The sequence below is a fragment of the Centruroides sculpturatus genome, unplaced genomic scaffold (genome assembly GCF_000671375.1).
Source record: "Centruroides sculpturatus isolate CEXI.00-Female unplaced genomic scaffold, Cexi_2.0 scaffold36, whole genome shotgun sequence".
In the NCBI taxonomy this organism is placed as follows: Eukaryota; Metazoa; Arthropoda; class Arachnida; order Scorpiones; family Buthidae; genus Centruroides; species Centruroides sculpturatus.
The window spans coordinates 1,091,670-1,115,061 of record NW_019384384.1 but is presented as its reverse complement, the minus strand read 5'-3'; the positions used below and the strand labels follow the sequence as shown (position 1 = coordinate 1,115,061).

The 23,392-nt window shown below is 25.9% G+C and overlaps 1 long non-coding RNA gene across 1 annotated transcript; it reads left to right on the top strand.

Annotated features, from left to right (window-relative positions):
* Nucleotides 1–22,539: 22,539 nt before the first annotated feature.
* LOC111617992 lies at nt 22,540–22,945 on the top strand. The gene is made up of 3 exons (XR_002755509.1): nt 22,540–22,576; nt 22,677–22,751; nt 22,838–22,945. It is a non-coding gene; the product is annotated as an uncharacterized LOC111617992 (long non-coding RNA).
* Nucleotides 22,946–23,392: the final 447 nt, after the last annotated feature.

Below are 23,392 nucleotides of genomic sequence, written 5' to 3'. Positions count from 1 at the left end.
CAAAATTTTCATTAATGTTTTCAAATCTATAAAGGAAAATGAAGTGCTACACCTTACAGATAACCTTACACCTTGCATTAAACATAAAAGCTTTAGAATTTTGGAATTGACTTGAGAAAATGAATGACATATCTACAAAATCAGAAAATGGACTTCTCTTGATGTAGTCACTCTTAAGCTCTAGTATTTTATATGTTAGCTAAAATTAAAATTGGTCTTCGTTCTTACTATAATCGATAAATTTTACAGTTTCAATAATTACAATATTCGAAAAAGACATATTACACAATCATTACTATGCTGTTAGAATGGCATAGTGAGGCTCATAGTGGGGTAGTGAGCAATAGGAATAGCTCGATATGGCAGTAAGATCTACCTATCTTGCAAAATGCATATATACAGTATTAATAAAAAAAAAAGACAGAAAATATAATGTGAAAATAAAGCGCATATATTTTAACATTAAAACTGTAAAAATTAATATTATAGAAATTTAATTAACCTGTATATAGTTCTATATATTGAACAAGTTAAATATGATCTATTTCGAGCAATATAACACCCCATGAATAGACTAAATAATAATGAAAATATGTGGAAATAAAATATTTAATATAGAATTTTTTTTTCTCTAATTCTGATAGACAGTATGTTGAAATATATTCTTCTTGCCAAATATAAAAATTACAAGTGTAATTGAATTATAAAGACAGTTTCATTGTTCAACTTTATTTGTAATTCTTGTTTCTAAGCTCATAGATATCATAATAATTGAAGGCGTTTATTAAATGTACTACTAATGTTATTTCTCACAATACACAAATGTTATTTTTTCGTAAAAATTCAAATTATATTTAGTTTATTTGCGCAAATAAAAACTATTCGTAGACATCTAAAATAGTTAAATGTAAGTAAAAATTATGTTTTGTTTGATCTATTTAACTTTTCTGTAATTAAAAAAATATAAATTTGAAAGAACTATTTTTAAATAGGCCTATCAACTTTCAAGGGTAATTAGTGAAATAAATTTAAAAAAAAAACTTGTAAAGTTATATATGATGTAAAATTTAATTATATTATTTATTACACTGTTACCATTAGAATGATTGATTATGATAAATGAATTGGTCAAATGAACGTTAAAACATTAAAACAAGAAATATATATTGATATAAAAAATTGCTTGCAAAAGTCATTGCAATTATATATTTCAAAACGTATTTCTGATGCCAAAGTGACGTAACTTTATAACAAAAATTTAAAAAAAAACAAAAAAAAACTGACAATAATCATCAAAAGCACGATTTTATAATTTATTACTTTTAAGAACTGGAAACTAATGTTCATGTCGAATGTTTTGATTACATATATTCATTTTATATAACAATATAAACCATTTCTAGACAATAAATTGTAACAGAATTTCATGTCATTATCATTATAAACCTTGGAGATTCAAAAATGATGATAACTTATGCTAGGTTTTGTTTTCTGAGTCATCACGAACAACACGCCTAAAATAACCAAGCATTTCTGACCTCTGGTCCTCGTCGAGAAAAGCGGATGGGTGGGCGCATACATGACCCTTCATTTTAAAAATGCAGAAATTAGGAAGCAAATGGCAAAAACCCCAATCGGGGAATATTCACTTAACTTATATATTTTAAAATAATACAATAATTTTTTTAAAATATGATCCTTTCCGATTCATTGTTTGGATATTTACATTGTATACTTAAGATGCCATAATATCACTTATAAACTCCTTTACTGTATAAAATAATTCGTCGTATTAAATTATTTAACTAAATATATTATAAATTTTAAGCTTCGAAGTTAAATAAATGTATAAATAAAATATTTTCGTTGATGTATTACGCAAATTCAAATTATATTCTGAAAATTAGGACAGTAATCTTTATTAGGCTAAGATGTTTACCATTTTTTCGATTGTACTGTTATCTACATAAATTCCACACCTATGTATAATTTACATAACCATGAAAAATTCAAAATGCCAACATCAAATTTCAAAACATTGTTCGTATTATGATTATAATGAGTTAAAGACAGAAGTTTTCACAGCAGTATCATAATTGTCGTCACCTAATTTTTTCATATTTGATTTTTAGGGCGGATATACATTAAAATTAATTAATTATTTATAAACTTACTCTTGTAAAATATAATTGTAATATTTGCAAAGTAATTTTTCCACTTAATAATCATGATAAATTGCATTAATAACTGAATCAATATAAGTTATTGTTACTTGTATTACATTTAAAAACCAATTTCATTTTAAAAAGTATTTTTAAAATGTTAAATAATAAATTTTACATTGAAAATTGTGGTAATTTTTTTTATTTAATTTAGCAAAATTATTATTATTATTATTATTATTATTATTATTTAAATTTGCGAGGAAAATAATTAATAATATTAAACACGAAAGCGTTTTAAACTGCATTAAAATGTAGATTTATGCCATAAAAATAAAATAAAATCTAAAACAATTAATAATAAATTCATTGATTAATAAATACTCATTTGTTTATATTAAATTTCTTATAGGTGATAAAAAAAATTAACAAAATTTACCGAACAAACAGTAAACTTTTCATCTTTACCTTTACTTTATTAAAAAATAAGCATGTTATTTTGTACGTGATGACCTATAATGGATTTATCAGATATCAAATCTGGAACTGCTTAAGGATGTAAAACAGTTGGAGGCACTAACATGCATTCGTCAAACAACTTATATCATCAATAATAAATTACTTTCAAAGACAAAACAGATAAGAAAAGTGCTATGCTAATCGAGGATCAGATAGCTAATGTCAAAACATTTTATAGCAGAGTCGTTACAACATAGAGAAAACTAACATTCTTGCATGTTATACAAAACGAGATAAATATCATCATCACTTTTTGTACGTCCTTAGTTTTTTGTTACTGTAGTCTGTCATGTAGTTATAGAGAATAGCTAATTTTAAAGCTCTCCAATAGTAAAATATTTCATATAACCTCATTTTGTTAATCGAAAATTACTGTTCATTTAAACGTAATGGAACCTAATAAGTACTTCGACATATTCTTAGAAAACCCTCGGGCATATTCTTGGAAATATTTATATTACAGAATTAAAGTTAAATTAAATATAAAATAAGGACTACAAGTATATAATGTATATAGACTATATGTATGCTTACTTAATAATGCGTTGACGTTTTAGAGCTAAAACACAGAAAAGTTTGTGATTATGCTACAAATATATTAGAAGATAATAAAGTTGATGAATTAGAAAACCTTAAAATGTTTTCCCCTCTTTTCATTTTTCTCATCAATGTGTAATGTGAACAGTCGTTAGAAAAACTAATATAATTTATATAAAAACGAATGATTTAATGAATATATCAATGGTTCTTAACCAGTGTTCCTCAAACCTACCTTGAGTGATAAAAAATGTTAAAGTTTTTATTTAAATTTATTTCCATTGCTATATTCGCAGACAATTCCATGTTTTTATTTTATTCAATATATTAAAGTTTATTAGTTTATTGCTTCATTATTTTTTGAGAATAGTAAATATGGGATTGCTTATCAATTTTGAATATATTGATGCTAATGCTCCGTGTAATAAAAAGTATCTGAATGGTGTTCCTCGGTCTCAGAAAGATTGGAATAGTTCTCAAACTTTTTAAAGAATCGCCCTGTTTTTTCTGTAAAAAAATCTTGCTTCACCTACATTTATCGTAAAACAATATTGATCTACAGTATTTGTTTGAATATATTTTCTTCTAATAAAACTATGATTTTCTTACAGTGTTTTGATAATACACGAAACAAAAGTAAAATGGCATACAGAGATACCGCCGGACGAAATTAATTTTTATAACTGTTATGACTACGTTAATCATAACGATAACTTATAATATAATTTTAATTAAAAAAGGATAGTTTTTGCATATGCTTTTAATGCTGTATTCAAGCAAGTGAAAAGACAATGCGTGAAAGTTGTACTAAAAAAAAATTAAATAATAATATTGATCATTTTTCGTCCCTCTAGAAAGGATCTTGCTCCTCACAAGGTAGGTAGTCCTCACAATTTGAAATCATTGATTTAATGAGTAAGAATTTAATTTAATGACTGGTATTCAAAACAATGGCAATGTGAATCATTTCAAATGAAATAAGTTTACAAAATTCAAAAATTTAATTCCAGGATTAGCTAATTTTGAACGAAAATCACGCGCAATACAAAAACGAAAAAGTATTGGTATCAATAAAAGGGAAGGCTTACAGATTTTCCAGAAATCTGTAAGCCTTCCCTTTTATTGATAAAACTGTTAGAAATATTTTTCAAACTTATTTATAAATATTTACTATTATCAATTCCTTAGTCGCAATTCTATTTTTTCAATTTGTTTTCCTGCCGCATCGATTAGATTTTGGAGAACAAGAAATTGCTTGCAAGATATTAATGAAAGACACAAGGAGGATTGTTTAATTCTATTTCTTTAATCCATGTTTTGTCAAAAATGTCTTAATTGTCATTTCGGAATGATGCTTAATATGCTATTCAGAAGGGGCATCGTCAAGAATTTAATAATTTTTTCTTTATTAAATAATCTTTCCATTATCGAAGAGAGGTGTAATCACGCTTGTGTTCACCCGGTGCCATGAACCGCTCAATTACGCGAATGGCAATAAAAGTATCGTTATCATAAACTTGTTTTATCAATTCATAAGTTTCTGACATTAAAAAAAAATTAAACTTAAAATTTAATATAAAATTTCTAATGCGATTGCGTGCCAATGACGAACGATATATGAACACAGAAAGGAGAATAATCGGATTGGTTGATTGTCAAGGACACATTGAACCTTGTTCCTACGTGTTTTTATTTTTATACTGTATATTTATAATGGATTCAGCTTAGAGCTTATTACCAATTGTTGTATATAATAATATTGGGTGTGAAACTGTACAGAAATTAAAACTGTAAAATTTCAAATTCAGAGAGCATTTCCAATAGATTTTCTTTGTCGTACAGAATAAATGTTCTATATTTTTAAAATACAATTTAAATTAATTCTGTATTGTGATTTATTATAAATGTCCCTTTTTTATTATTGAAATTAAAAAATTCCATCAATTAAAAATTTTTAATAGCAATGGAATTAAATGAAACGATCGTGAAGAACATTCTTAAAGATTTCTAATTGTTAGTATACATAATTTAAATAAATATTTTTTGTCATAAATAATTAATTTATTTACAATATATCTGATTTAAAATGGGATATACACTACAATTTTACATTTTTGGTCAGAAATTATGCTATAAGAGAACTAAAATATAGGCCTATATTTAGTACAAATATCTAACACCAGTCAATTCACAACATTAACCACCATGTTTTTATATGCGATCTAAGTTAAGAGTTTATAAGAAATAAGAACTTGTAACGACTACATTTAATTTTTTTCAAAAATGTTTATAAAGATCTCACTCATAAACTGTATTGGCAGTTTTGGTGCTGCAAACAATAAACATTTTATTTGTACTGTACTGTAAAAGGCACTCGTATACAGAGACATTAGCGATGCATATGTGATCCCCATTCCGAAGCTGGTGAACAGTGTGTTTAAAGGCCGATCGTAATTGATCCTCTGTGATGCTTTTCACATACAGTGTGATACTGTATCAAAATTGTTATATTTGAAAGATTTTCAAAACTGCCATATACCCATATTAAGTGAGTTCTGGTACTAATTTTTGTTCTTTTCTTACAAAAATGTCTTCCGCATGTCCTAAAATGTTGCCAAATTTCATTGCATTTGAACTGCTAAATATCTCTCTAGACAGCGTGAGTAGTGGATACTTAATTAAAAGAATTTTGCTAAATTAAGAACAACATTTCTAATATCTAAAGAAATGATCAACAGAGATTTTACGTTATTATCATTACTTAAATAGAAGATCGAGATTAATACCTGATAGCAGTTCACAAATTATTCCCAATTTCAACAAATCGCAAAATGCTTTGTCGTTTTCTGAGTTACAATCGCAACTTGCGCAAGATACATAGATTCGGATATATTTAAATCTGTATGGGCTGTTACTAGTCGAAGTTCGGAAGTCTGTTTTTCGTTTGCATTGTGATAAAGTGAGTTTTGAGTGTCAAAACAAGACATAGTATGACATCAGTGGCGCCCGCAGACTATAAAAAAGGAGGCACAAGCTATAAAAAAAGGGCATATATATATAAATATTTATATATACAAACTATGTGTATATATGTATATACAGGTATCCCGTAATTAACTGCATTAATTAATCCCTCGATGCTACCGCGTATATCAAAATCGCATTAATCAAATACAGTGGTAACTCGGTACTCGATCAAACAATTACCACCCTATAACAACCACCGGTTAATAAACAAATATTTTTATTTTGTCACCTGTAAAAAGTTTTCTGTGATAAAAATGAGTAAATAATTTTAAAATAAAATGGAACTTTAGAGCTCCCTTGGGAATTAAGAAAAAGGAATCCGACGATATAGTTCTCTTTGGTATGTAAATGACATACCAAAGAGAACTATATCAGAAAAAAAGGACGAAAAGCACAAAATTTGGAAACAATTTATGCATTATTAGACTAAACTGAACAAGGAGCTAATAGTTTGCCCTGCATGGAATTCAACAGAAGTTATGTGAACTAGTTAAGTAGCTATGTACAGTGTATTATCAATATGCAAAATGCCAAAATGTAAAGACATAATAAAGAAACGTTTGAAACGAATGTCTGAACAATCGTTCAACTCCCTTATCGTGAATGAAAGCAAAACATCGACAGATCACACATAGGCCTATATCTAGTAGCCAGTTGATCATTTGCTGATAAAACGGGTCTTAATCTCTTTTCTCATAAACACTATGGATACTCACCAAAAGAGATGATTGTTACTATTACCCACCTCTCTCAAAGAGGTAGGAACGTCAGTTTAATAGCCATTTAATGACATTTTCTTGGTATCAAAGTTGTCGTTAATGCAGAACTATTTCGAAGTTTTATCGAAGATAATAGGCACTATACACATAATAATAAGTAATATCATTGATTCCAATTTTATTTTCGTTTCCATCACAGTGCCGTAGCGATGATGATCTTAGAGCAGTGATCATCTTAGAGAACAAATACAGTTGAAATATCTGCCTCCATATTTATCTCCGCTAAATCCCATAGAGGAAGTGTTTTCTGTGTTTAAAAACAGATACTACAACTTTCGACTACGCCCCAGTAATACCTCACGCTCTAATTTCATATGTAGAGCCAATCATTAATACCACGAATAACAAATTAACTTATGTTCCATTTTATGAGCGTACGCGACGACATTTACAAGCTGCGTACAATGGCCCTCTTTTACAATAAAGCATGAACAAATCGACAATTAACAGACCTACAATTATTATCACTATAATACCGGATGAAAAAATGTGTAATACTATACTTAATTTACACAACCTGTAGTATAGAAAGTAATTTTTATACTGTATTGAATTTAATTTTACTCGGAAAATTTTAGTAAATATAAATTAATAAAAAACTTATAATAACTAAAATAAAATATTGATTTATTAAAAGCTTTTTTTATATAGCCTAAATGAAAAAAATCAAATGTGAAATTATTTTTTTATTTATAGAAAAATTCTGTTGCATTTATATTAGAGAAAATTACGTAATTATATTCTAAAGAATATATATTATTAAGATTGATTGATTGAGAATTGATGGAATAAGGCAACACAATACATGGGCGATCTGCCAAGGGGGTGTCTCTCGGGAAGACTTTCTATGGGAAACTGGCTCTTATTTATGTGTTAGATACGTGAACATAACTCGGAAAACTCCACGCGACCAGCCGTTGATAAGGCTCGAACCAATTCAGTAGTTTTAATATCTATAACATCATAAAATTTATAGGTTTATTTTTATTGTAATTTATATTTATGTAACTCTAAGTTTATATATTTTTCATATATTATGCGTATTTTATGTTTTATCATCATCATCTGTATGGCCGATTTGAAAATGTTCGATACTAAACTTCTATAGAAGAATCTTTAAAAGGAAAGAAATATATATTCGTATATGAAAAAAAAACGGAAAATTTCAATCAATTGAAAATGTCATCATTGAAATCGAAATATGACCATACTTACGTCAGAAAAAATAGTGCTGAAGGCTATTTTTAATTAAGTTATTTAATATTCGTACAGAATATTTATAACTGCTCATTGTTCAAGGTTGGAGATAGAGTCAAGATGTCTACTTATGGTAGAATGGTGAAGGTGACAACCTCGTGACAAATCAAGATAAACCCACTTTTTGTCCTTGTCCTCAACTTGTCTCTTAAAAAGACCCTAAAATTATATCTGTACGTCAAAAATTAATCTACAGAAATTAGACATTTGCATTTCAAAATTATTAGAATGCCTTTTCATCGCCGATCTCCTTTTAATCCAATAAATAATATTTAAATCTATTATCTAAATTGAATGAAATTAATTTATAGAATTAGGATCAATATGAATTCATTCTGATTAAGGGTTTACATACAAACAAATTCAGTAACAACATATATCATTGGATTATAATACTTAAGTGCATTTATAAAGTCCCAGAATTGCTATAAATTATTTATAAGCTCATTAAAGTATTATTTTATCTTTACCAAAAAGTGAAATAATGGTTTAAAATTCATGTCGTGCAACGACAAAAATTTAGTTTTATAATAAATCATTCGTTAATGAACAATAGTTTATTAATTAGTATTATTTTCACTTACTTTTTATTAGGAATTTTATTTTCTTCAAATTATTATGCATTAAATGTACAGTATTTTTATATTCTTGTTCTTAAATATTTTAATCATGTAGTGACATTAATGACTACCTAATTAACATTATTCTTATTAAAGACTGTCTTTAGTATAAAGCGTCGATGATTATCTTGGTCATGCAATAAATTCTTATTGAAGATGTTCTTTTATCATTAAATTCTTATAACCAACTGGAGTTTTAAAATATATAACTTCAAAAATACATATTTAACAACGAATAATATCATTTCAAATCGAGAGTATTTTGAATGATGAAACCAATTTAATGAAATGAAGTGCAACCTTGACCATGCAAGCGACCAGTTTGTTTCTCATGACCTCCAAGACTAGTCTAGAACATGGTTCTCAATCAGATTGAGAGAGCTGTCATCACTTATGTTTGTGAATCAGCAAAGTAAGACTTGCAGACTTTTCGTCATTGCAGACTACGCCCAGAATCACCTCTCACATTTTAGTTTCCATTGTTAATTGACTAGAATTTCAATATGTATATGTATTATAATCAACTTAAATACAATTTAGTAAGTTCAAGTACATATTTTTAATATAAAGTACTCCTCTAAAAGATAATAAGTATAATTTTAGGCTTTCTCAACCAGACTAAAATCATAATTTTACTGCCAGATTGATTGAAAACTAAAGAGACAGAAGCAAAACTCTTGCATAATTTTCAGNAATATTTTTGTAAAAATTTAAATAAACTATATTATTAAAAAATTACATTTCGTTAATTTGTTAGTGAAGGCTCATCAATTAGATATTATCTATATAATAACCCAATAATTACATATGTTTACTATGTAGCATAAATTTTAGTCTACAGTTTTATTTAAGCAGTTACTTCAATGATTTCTGTTGTTATAATTTAAAAATAGATAAATTTCCTGTATATTTCTGAATAAAATTAGGGGCATGATTCTATAATGTACACTAATTAGTTACTTGGTTTTCTTAAGAATTCATAGAAATAAATTCAAATTAACTCTGTCAAAAAGTCCAAAAATAGATATAATAATAAATTAATTATAATTTAAACTGAAATTTATTTAAAAGCAGTGAATAAATTAATGTATATTCAACAAAAATGAATAAACTTGCTTATTCGAACTCAATCAGACGTGTATTGAGAATCATTACATTATAATGAAAAAATTGTGCAAATGGATGAAGTTAAAGTTGTTTAAAATTCTGAATATTATTTAAAAATAAATTCGTTTTAATTATAATATAATAGTGCAATTTATATTACATCTAACGTATTTATTATTCTATATTATATCTAAGAAATGAAACGAATTATGTACTGTACTGTTGTCGTTCTAACATATAAAAAGACTCTTGTTTAATATATGCAAAGTATGTATGTAAGCGATATTTACAATTTATCAAAAACTAATAAATTCTTTTTAAATTGTTTTGCTTTATTAATTTTATCAAGTCTTGTATATCATAATTACTATAATATGATATAGTAGAAGACTGCTGTTTCCTATAATGTTGTTTTACTATTTCTCTATTTCTAAGTAATTGTGTAGGAATAATATAATTCTAATACATAAATCGTATTATGTATAATGTTTTAATTGACATGCTTAATTTTTAGGCAAAAATATAAATTATTTGTGATTATTTTATTTTATTTTCTTCGAAAAAAACCATGTATTATAATCACGGATTTTAATTTGTTACTGTGTTATATTATAATATTATTTATGATATTATAACTGTAAATATAAAAACATATAAGGCTATATCATCTTTAATAAAGTACTAAATCACAGTTGAACACGAATTAAAAGGTCTAAATGTTGGCAATATCGAAATTATCATTGCTTTATATTGTTAAATGAATGAAAGATCAAAACTAAATCTTTTTTTATAAATTATGTTATACATTTATTAAATAATTTTGTAATGTGTATAATTAAATATTTTAAATACATTTATTTGTTATAATTTGATTTATGAATTAACATGGTAAGTATTAAACCAATTCAAAATAATATATACGCTGACCGTTATATAACGTACTAAATGCAAAAAACTATGTTGAAAAATAAATTATTAAAAAAAATTATAGTTCAGAAAAAAATATAAGTTTTTTAAAAGAACAACCTTAAATTTATCTTAATTATGAAATTGAAGAGAAATTAATAATTTGATAAAGTAAAATAGCTTCAGTTCGGAGAGAAAAACAATAGTTACAACCCCCAAAGTACTGTACAAGAACGAGTTAAAATATCTTACGTGGCAAAACTGGACTATAATATTCTAAAAAAATCTCCACTTTTAATTTAAGACAGTCATAAAATTAATTTTATTTTTGAAGAAAAAGATAGAAATGGTAATAAAATGAATATATATATAGGCGTATATAAATGGATTTTAATTTAATTGAATGTTCTCATTTATAATAAGTTACAAATGACTCAAGTTGTTCAAAAATTCCTAGAACCCAGAAAAATCATTATTTTTTGAGTTTTTCTGAACTTTGAAAAATGGAAACATCAGATTGGTTTTGTTTTATTCAAATGGAGAAAGAGGAGTTACAACGATTGCGTGTTGTGTAAGTGCCATAGGTCACTACGTGCCATCAATGATGATAATTAAACGAAGTCGTGAGAAAAATGAACATAAAGATGAACGCACCCAGCACTATGTTTGCTCTTAATTCGGAAAATAGATGCCTCAATAAAGATATCTTCGTAATGTGGTTCAAAATTTTCATTAATGTTTTCAAATCTATAAAGGAAAATGAAGTGCTACACCTTACAGATAACCTTACACCTTGCATTAAACATAAAAGCTTTAGAATTTTGGAATTGACTTGAGAAAATGAATGACATATCTACAAAATCAGAAAATGGACTTCTCTTGATGTAGTCACTCTTAAGCTCTAGTATTTTATATGTTAGCTAAAATTAAAATTGGTCTTCGTTCTTACTATAATCGATAAATTTTACAGTTTCAATAATTACAATATTCGAAAAAGACATATTACACAATCATTACTATGCTGTTAGAATGGCATAGTGAGGCTCATAGTGGGGTAGTGAGCAATAGGAATAGCTCGATATGGCAGTAAGATCTACCTATCTTGCAAAATGCATATATACAGTATTAATAAAAAAAAAAGACAGAAAATATAATGTGAAAATAAAGCGCATATATTTTAACATTAAAACTGTAAAAATTAATATTATAGAAATTTAATTAACCTGTATATAGTTCTATATATTGAACAAGTTAAATATGATCTATTTCGAGCAATATAACACCCCATGAATAGACTAAATAATAATGAAAATATGTGGAAATAAAATATTTAATATAGAATTTTTTTTTCTCTAATTCTGATAGACAGTATGTTGAAATATATTCTTCTTGCCAAATATAAAAATTACAAGTGTAATTGAATTATAAAGACAGTTTCATTGTTCAACTGCACTTGTAATTCTTGTTTCTAAGCTCATAGATATCATAATAATTGAAGGCGTTTATTAAATGTACTACTAATGTTATTTCTCATAATACACAAATGTTATTTTTTCGTAAAAATTCAAATTATATTTAGTTTATTTGCGCAAATAAAAACTATTCGTAGACATCTAAAATAGTTAAATGTAAGTAAAAATTATGTTTTGTTTGATCTATTTAACTTTTCTGTAATTGAAAAAATATAAATTTGAAAGAACTATTTTTAAATAGGCCTATCAACTTTCAAGGGTAATTAGTGAAATAAATTTAAAAAAAAAACTTGTAAGGTTATATAAGATGTAAAATTTAATTATATTATTTATTACACTGTTACCATTAGAATGATTGATTATGATAAATGAATTGGTCAAATGAACGTTAAAACATTAAAACAAGAAATATATATTGATATAAAAAATTGCTTGCAAAAGTCATTGCAATTATATATTTCAAAACGTATTTCTGATGCCAAAATGACGTAACTTTATAACAAAAATTTAAAAGAAAAAAACTGACAATAATCATCAAAAGCACGATTTTATAATTTATTACTTTTAAGAACTGGAAACTAATGTTCATGTCGAATGTTTTGATTACATATATTCATTTTATATAACAATATAAACCATTTCTAGACAATAAATTGTAACAGAATTTCATGTCATTATCATTATAAACCTTGGAGATTCAAAAATGATGATAACTTATGCTAGGTTTTGTTTTCTGAGTCATCACGAACAACACGCCTAAAATAACCAAGCATTTCTGACCTCTGGTCCTCGTCGAGAAAAGCGGATGGGTGGGCNTTTTGAGTGTCAAAACAAGACATAGTATGACATCAGTGGCGCCCGCAGACTATAAAAAAGGAGGCACAAGCTATAAAAAAAGGGCATATATATATAAATATTTATATATACAAACTATGTGTATATATGTATATACAGGTATCCCGTAATTAACTGCATTAATTAATCCCTCGATGCTACCGCGTATATCAAAATCGCATTAATCAAATACAGTGGTAACTCGGTACTCGATCAAACAATTACCACCCTATAACAACCACCGGTTAATAAACAAATATTTTTATTTTGTCACCTGTAAAAAGTTTTCTGTGATAAAAATGAGTAAATAATTTTAAAATAAAATGGAACTTTAGAGCTCCCTTGGGAATTAAGAAAAAGGAATCCGACGATATAGTTCTCTTTGATATGTAAATGACATACCAAAGAGAACTATATCAGAAAAAAAGGACGAAAAGCACAAAATTTGGAAACAATTTATGCATTATTAGACTAAACTGAACAAGGAGCTAATAGTTTGCCCTGCATGGAATTCAACAGAAGTTATGTGAACTAGTTAAGTAGCTATGTACAGTGTATTATCAATATGCAAAATGCCAAAATGTAAAGACATAATAAAGAAACGTTTGAAACGAATGTCTGAACAATCGTTCAACTCCCTTATCGTGAATGAAAGCAAAACATCGACAGATCACACATAGGCCTATATCTAGTAGCCAGTTGATCATTTGCTGATAAAACGGGTCTTAATCTCTTTTCTCATAAACACTATGGATACTCACCAAAAGAGATGATTGTTACTATTACCCACCTCTCTCAAAGAGGTAGGAACGTCAGTTTAATAGCCATTTAATGACATTTTCTTGGTATCAAAGTTGTCGTTAATGCAGAACTATTTCGAAGTTTTATCGAAGATAATAGGCACTATACACATAATAATAAGTAATATCATTGATTCCAATTTTATTTTCGTTTCCATCACAGTGCCGTAGCGATGATGATCTTAGAGCAGTGATCATCTTAGAGAACAAATACAGTTGAAATATCTGCCTCCATATTTATCTCCGCTAAATCCCATAGAGGAAGTGTTTTCTGTGTTTAAAAACAGATACTACAACTTTCGACTACGCCCCAGTAATACCTCACGCTCTAATTTCATATGTAGAGCCAATCATTAATACCACGAATAACAAATTAACTTATGTTCCATTTTATGAGCGTACGCGACGACATTTACAAGCTGCGTACAATGGCCCTCTTTTACAATAAAGCATGAACAAATCGACAATTAACAGACCTACAATTATTATCACTATAATACCGGATGAAAAAATGTGTAATACTATACTTAATTTACACAACCTGTAGTATAGAAAGTAATTTTTATACTGTATTGAATTTAATTTTACTCGGAAAATTTTAGTAAATATAAATTAATAAAAAACTTATAATAACTAAAATAAAATATTGATTTATTAAAAGCTTTTTTTATATAGCCTAAATGAAAAAAATCAAATGTGAAATTATTTTTTTATTTATAGAAAAATTCTGTTGCATTTATATTAGAGAAAATTACGTAATTATATTCTAAAGAATATATATTATTAAGATTGATTGATTGAGAATTGATGGAATAAGGCAACACAATACATGGGCGATCTGCCAAGGGGGTGTCTCTCGGGAAGACTTTCTATGGGAAACTGGCTCTTATTTATGTGTTAGATACGTGAACATAACTCGGAAAACTCCACGCGACCAGCCGTTGATAAGGCTCGAACCAATTCAGTAGTTTTAATATCTATAACATCATAAAATTTATAGGTTTATTTTTATTGTAATTTATATTTATGTAACTCTAAGTTTATATATTTTTCATATATTATGCGTATTTTATGTTTTATCATCATCATCTGTATGGCCGATTTGAAAATGTTCGATACTAAACTTCTATAGAAGAATCTTTAAAAGGAAAGAAATATATATTCGTATATGAAAAAAAAAAAAAAAAAAAGGAAAATTTCAATCAATTGAAAATGTCATCATTGAAATCGAAATATGACCATACTTACGTCAGAAAAAATAGTGCTGAAGGCTATTTTTAATTAAGTTATTTAATATTCGTACAGAATATTTATAACTGCTCATTGTTCAAGGTTGGAGATAGAGTCAAGATGTCTACTTATGGTAGAATGGTGAAGGTGACAACCTCGTGACAAATCAAGATAAACCCACTTTTTGTCCTTGTCCTCAACTTGTCTCTTAAAAAGACCCTAAAATTATATCTGTACGTCAAAAATTAATCTACAGAAATTAGACATTTGCATTTCAAAATTATTAGAATGCCTTTTCATCGCCGATCTCCTTTTAATCCAATAAATAATATTTAAATCTATTATCTAAATTGAATGAAATTAATTTATAGAATTAGGATCAATATGAATTCATTCTGATTAAGGGTTTACATACAAACAAATTCAGTAACAACATATATCATTGGATTATAATACTTAAGTGCATTTATAAAGTCCCAGAATTGCTATAAATTATTTATAAGCTCATTAAAGTATTATTTTATCTTTACCAAAAAGTGAAATAATGGTTTAAAATTCATGTCGTGCAACGACAAAAATTTAGTTTTATAATAAATCATTCGTTAATGAACAATAGTTTATTAATTAGTATTATTTTCACTTACTTTTTATTAGGAATTTTATTTTCTTCAAATTATTATGCATTAAATGTACAGTATTTTTATATTCTTGTTCTTAAATATTTTAATCATGTAGTGACATTAATGACTACCTAATTAACATTATTCTTATTAAAGACTGTCTTTAGTATAAAGCGTCGATGATTATCTTGGTCATGCAATAAATTCTTATTGAAGATGTTCTTTTATCATTAAATTCTTATAACCAACTGGAGTTTTAAAATATATAACTTCAAAAATACATATTTAACAACGAATAATATCATTTCAAATCGAGAGTATTTTGAATGATGAAACCAATTTAATGAAATGAAGTGCAACCTTGACCATGCAAGCGACCAGTTTGTTTCTCATGACCTCCAAGACTAGTCTAGAACATGGTTCTCAATCAGATTGAGAGAGCTGTCATCACTTATGTTTGTGAATCAGCAAAGTAAGACTTGCAGACTTTTCGTCATTGCAGACTACGCCCAGAATCACCTCTCACATTTTAGTTTCCATTGTTAATTGACTAGAATTTCAATATGTATATGTATTATAATCAACTTAAATACAATTTAGTAAGTTCAAGTACATATTTTTAATATAAAGTACTCCTCTAAAAGATAATAAGTATAATTTTAGGCTTTCTCAACCAGACTAAAATCATAATTTTACTGCCAGATTGATTGAAAACTAAAGAGACAGAAGCAAAACTCTTGCATAATTTTCAGTAGGGAAATTTAGATTTTTCCAACCTGAAATATCGAAGTAATTAAAATACCCATTTCTTATAAATATTTACAAATATATTTTCATAATTAAGCGTTATAAATGATACAATTAATATTCGTAATTACTTTCCATGGCAGTTTATTCCCTTCCTCTTTTAAAGATAACCTAAATTATTCTTAGATTCTTTACTATTATCCTAAAAATGAATTAAAAATGTATAATTAAAAGTATGCATATATTAAACAGAATGAAAATTTATGTTATCTCTGTAATATCTTTAAAAGAAGAGAATAATTATCTTAAATATATCATTACTATGTCTATCTATAGATATTAACTTCAATAATATACCTTGTAAATATTTATAATTAATCGATTTTTAATTATTTTACTGTTATAAACCGAAAAATATAAATTAATTATATAATGTAAGATAATATATTTACATATATTATATGTTGGAAACATTTTTGCTATCTTTCAACAATTTTTCACAAAATAACATAAATTCTAACAACAGTTTTTAATGAATAAATATTGTATTAAAAATATCAATTTTTAATACAATTTAGTCAATTAATTAAATATAAATGATAATTTCATAATCTTTTTTTTTGTTTATTAAAATTATTTATTAAAATTATAACATAAATACGTTTTTAAAGAATAATAGACTATATTTTTATTCATTCATGAATATAAATATATCGAATTACATGTAATTATAAATTATTTGCATTATTAATAATAGAGGTGTGGTCGACATTTCTTCTAAATGATTTATTTTTATTCAGATTTAAAAGCGTATGTAATCATAAATGAAAATTAATCATTTTTTAATTGAAATAAAAATGTTGTACTACATAAAAAAATCGTGAATCTTACAAGTAACTTGAGTTTTAAATTGAGATCTCTCGTAAATAAGAAACTTATAACGAAACTATTAGTAAAAAATTAATCATTTTATGTGTAATTAATTAAAATTTACATAATTATTTTATTAATTAAAATATATATTTACATATTTCTAAAGTATCTGTAGACTTCTTCATACCCTGCACTTTACTTCAGGCTCATCGTGAGTTCGAACCCGATTTATAATGAGCCTTAAAAATATTTTAAACATTTAATAAAGAAAAATAAATCATTTATTTCTTCATTTTATTCACAAATTTTAATTATTAGATTTTTTATTTTTAATATATTTTAATTTGTGATATTAAAACGAAGAAAAATAAAATCAGAAAAGAAACTAAAAGATAAAAATAAGTGTATGAATGGATCATTAAGGCATCATACGTTATTCAATTTTATTTGTATAATTAAATTTTTTTATCATGATAATTATATTCATGATATATTTTTTAAATTTGCTTTTGTATAAGAACTTATCATTTATAAACCCATAACAATTAATCATTTTTTCAAAGTACAGATATAACGAGAGATATTTAACAAGTATGGATATTCAAAAATCAATAATTTAAAAATAATAATAAAAAAAAGAAAAACTTGATGTAGTTTAAGGGTGTTTTCTTATCTAGTAGCTAACATATCATCAATCTCGAATGACTCTAAACTTGTTATATTAATATATAAGATATTATTCATTAGATATTTTAATAATGAGCCTATAACAATTTTCTCACTTTTTACAATGCAATGATTTACAAAATTTCCTATCTCTGTTGGCTTTTTATTTTTATTTTAATAGAGAATATCATCATTAGTTACTGTATTTTAATTTTTTTTCACGTAAACATGATTATAATCTCGAGCTTTTGATTTATAGTCTAAAGAAGATTCTTTATGTTGTAATAGTTGAAGTTGATTTTCAAGCCGAAAGCGAAAGTGACCATTGACATAAAATTTTCTTGTATATTGTTTACATTTTTATTATTTTTAACATGAATATGCATAATGGATTATTTTTATTATTATTTAAATTTGCTTCTTATCATATCTTCAAATCTTTTGACTCAAATTTAATCCGCTTCTAATTAATATAAATGGCTGAAACCTTGAGGACATATCTAAGTCAGATAACAATGCATTTTAATATGCAAATGTAGAATTTAATCATGTACCTGTACTGTATGCGTTAATGCATTTTAGTGATGTCCCACTCTCACCATCCGCATCCGCACTCTCCAATATCGGAAAACATGATTAATAAAAGCGTTTTTTTAATATTTGAATAATGAATTACACGGCATTTGTATAATAACGATTTAAAATATATAATTTGAAGATTTTTTTGAAAGAGAAAATTATTTTCTATAATTAAAATCAAAGTAATTAAAATATATTATATGATGAACATAATGGACATAGGATATAACTAGTCTGAGAGATTCACCCGAGAATATCATAATCCTGATTTATGAACATTTGATGTTCCTTAAACAGCAAATAAGATAGTTATATCTTGATTTATCTTGACAGTTATTTACAAGAGAATTAATTGTAACATTATCCGAAAACATGTTGGGTACAATGATTAATTGATCCATTAGTCTTGTTTTATGAATGGGCTATGCTGAAGTAGATAATGTGGCTAACTAAGAGATAAATAATGTCCTTCATTGTCTTTCATAATGTAATCGAGTTGTTTTAATAATACCTTAAGATTAATAATTATTACAAGCAGATCCTTCTAATATATTTTATGCTTTTCAAAAAATGAATTGAGATCTTCCTGAGCAAATTTGACATCTTCGGATCTTATCTTTATAGGATTATATTCAAATCACATCTGATAATTTCAGGTTTGATAAGTCTTCTACAAATACTAGAAACAGCACATTTGTCTTAAACTTTATAAATTTTCTTTAAAAATATTAATTTAAACTGGAAAAAAAATGTAAGCATATTTCATATAGATCTATTTAGTTTAGACTATTTTAAATATCTATAAAACCGCGTAAATGCCTTTTAAATTACCATAAAAAGAAACTTACATATTTTGGGTTAATAATGTAAATATAAAATTGCAAATAAATGATATAAATTGTATATCAAATGATTTACACACAATTCAGTCAAACAATGTTTTATGTGAGAACTTCAGTACGTTTATGTAGTAGGCCTATATTATGTCTGATCAGTGCTTACTAAACTTATCATAAACAATATTTGAAATATATTTTGAATTAGTACAAGAAAAACTATTGGTCGGTTTGACGCAAAGTGGTTCTTTGCTATTCGTGACAAATGGAATGGAGGGACAGCAATAGCACGATATGATTCGTCGCGCGTGACTAGTTGTGGTTACGGATATCACGAATACGTCACGCCTAAATAACCATCATCTTCTTCCTTCTACATCATATACAAGGCCTCTTATACCTTGTTTGGATATATTTCAGTTCTTCATTAGCAACCTCTCAAATGATTTACTCTTACTTTACATCACATTCTAAAGCAGGAAGATACTGTACTCGAAATTTTTTAGTATTTACCTCACCATACTGTGACATAACTATAGTAGGTTACATTTATATATAATGAAATATCAATCCTATTTATTCTGTAGCAAGATAGACTCATATTTTATCTAGGTAATGAATTTTGTTTTAATAGCTATACAGATAAACCATTTATTTTAAATCTCTAAAACCGTGTTATAGATTCTTCTTACCTGTTTAGTCTATTTCTTTTTTTATTATAGAAATAATAAGAAAAACTGTTCATATATTTCTACTTAATTCTAAATAATAATTTATTTTTAATCTTTAATATTAAAAATAAAATCATGTAATTTAGATTTTGCATAATGCATTTTAAAACACATACTTGAATTTAATTTCAACATTTGAATTGCATCAAATATTTTTCTACACATAAAATAAAGCTTCAGCAATAGAAACCAATTAATTATTTTTATTTTAAATTGATGTCTGCAATCCTATAATTATATCTATAATTATTTTAAAACTACTTGCTAATCTGGTTTGTAGCAGAGCTTCAAAAAAAAAATTTGTCCTTCTCTATAGGATTATATTTCTCTCCTCAGGATTATTAAAGATTAAAGCAAACATTTTTATGATTATTTACCAATTTAAACGGTAATTAATATTCACGAAAATGAATTTGCTGTAGTTTTAATCGTTTAAATGTATTATTATATATAAAACTGACAAGAATGTTTTAATTTCTTTATGATGGATCTTGAGAAAGACAAGAAAAGACAAGTCAAACATCAAAAAATTATTCATGGATGAGTCGTTAGCTGAATGCTAAATAAAATAAGAAAGATTATTTGTTTAATACATCCAGTTTTACTGAAAAAGGCAAGGACTTCTTTCTCATTATTTTCATTCTTCTTTATAACTTCCTTTTGAAAATTAATTTGAAAAATAAAACTTAAAACCATAAATAAAATAGTAAATTTGTTATTATAAAGTGTATTTAAAATCTTAACAAATTCGAGAAAAGTAAAAGAAAACTCAATAAATTTAGCATGGAAAATTTATAGTTCGATTGGAAACTTGCTGAACAGGATGGGATGACTGTTGGCTAGAATAAAGATTACTGAGGTCCTTGAAAGAATAAAAACATCTGGATATCTTCATCTTACTGTCGAATCCATTGAGTTTTAAGTGAAATAATCATCGCGTATAAATGAATATATATGATTTAATACTTATAAATATGAAATAGGTTATAATTTAAAGCTCTGTGATAATATAAATTATGAATCAAACTATAGAATAATAAATAATATTGAATAATACAGAATAGGATCTATTTTTTAAACAGAAGCTGTAATTGTCAGGAAAGAAGAAACATTTTTAATAAGAATTTATTAAATACATTTATTACTTTTTTAATAGAAGTATTTAATGTTAATATTAAACAATTCATTACACATTACTTACTCAAAAGTATTAACTCAATAATTCGTAAAAATTAAACGTGAAAAACTCATAATAATTAATAAAATTGCTTTAATTTAGTGGTTACTCGAGATTAATTAATCTTTCAATAATATAAATTTTAATTGTTTTAAATTAAAGAAAGCAAATCGTATAATTAAACAAAAACTTTCCCTTAATTCCTTAACAAATTAAGTTGTTTAGTTGTAATTTTAATAATCTATAACCATTAAAATATCATTATAAATAACTAAAACTAGCAAGCAGCTATCGAACTATAGCAAAACCAATTAAATAAATAACTTACTTAAATTTTATTAAAGTAAAATACAAAGTATTATTTTTATTCATTCTATTTGTAGTTTATTGTTATTTTCTAGTGTAGAGAGAGGTGAACAAAGGAAAAAAAATTGGGAAAGTCTATGATTTAAAACGTCATTAATTCTTTATATTTTGCTCACTACTTTCAGACATTTTCATTTTTAGGCGAATTATACAGTTAAACCTTTGAACAACGGCCAGTGACGTGAACATAAAAATGGCCGGAGGTTATTTTGTATGCATTAAAAATACTTATGATTCTTATGTTTAGAGGTGGCCGTTATTGAAATTAGATTGTATTTTCTTCAAAATTGAAGTAGGCATATTACAAATTAAATTTAATTACGTATAATTACGAAATAACTTCCGAACAACGGCCATTTTTCACGTTCCTGTCAATGATCGCTGTTCAGAGGTTTGGCTGTATATATTTCAAGGATCGTTGTGTCTGTGTAAATAATTATTAACGATGTTTTTTATGAACTGTAATAATTTCCACTTTAATTTATTGTTGTTATTATTATTATTATTATTATTACTATATATTTCTAAACATATAAATTTAATTTAAATGTTTGTAAAGTAAGCAAAAAAAAAATATTAAAAATAAAATCATGTAATTTAGATTTTGCATAATGCATTTTAAAACACATACTTGAATTTAATTTCAACATTTGAATTGCATNTTCAACACTTGATAAGTGTGGCGTGCGAACACCGCAACGAGACCTCTTAAAAACAATTATATCAAACAAGTTTCGTGAAAATTCTTTCATATTTTCCTTAACCTCAGTTATGTCTGGGATCAAGCAGCCAAGCCGTATTAATAAATAATTTACTGTACTTTTTTTTTAGGATGGGAGCCGAGGAAATATTCTGATACAAGAAGTATGGGTGTGTTTTCTCTAGTTATTTACGTGGGCTTTTTAGGTAAGTGGTTTGCAACCACAGTTTTTTATTCATTTATTTTTTTCTTATTTTCATTTATGCAATTTTTGTTTTTTCTATATTGAAAGGAGGATGTTGGGGACAGATCAATCGAGCACCTGTGTTTCTTCCTGGAGGTGACATGAGTCGGTTTTCACTCAGGGAAGACACTCCTGTTGGTAAGTGACAGATAAATTTATTACATTATAATGTTGTAATGCTACAATACAATTTATTTTAAATAAAATTGAAATAAACTTTCAGATTTCAAGTCAGTCTTTAATCTCAAAATCTTAAAATATCTTGCTATATTTCTGAGATGTTTGATGTAATTGGAGATGTATTGCTATATAAAAATTAGGATATTTATAATGTTATTTGGCATTTAATATGTTACTAATAATATGTTTTTGAATTTTATCCTGGTTTAGCTACTGTTCAAAGTAATTTTCTTTAATCCTTAAGGAAGAATATTAAGAATGGATTTATACAATGATATTGTTTGCAACCCAATTTTAGAAATGTAGGACCTAAGTTATTTATGAATTTTATATTCAATTAATCTTTTGTAAATTTTATAATTTAAAATTAGACATTTTTTCTTTTAATTTAATACAAATAATTCTGTGCTCCTGGCAATGATA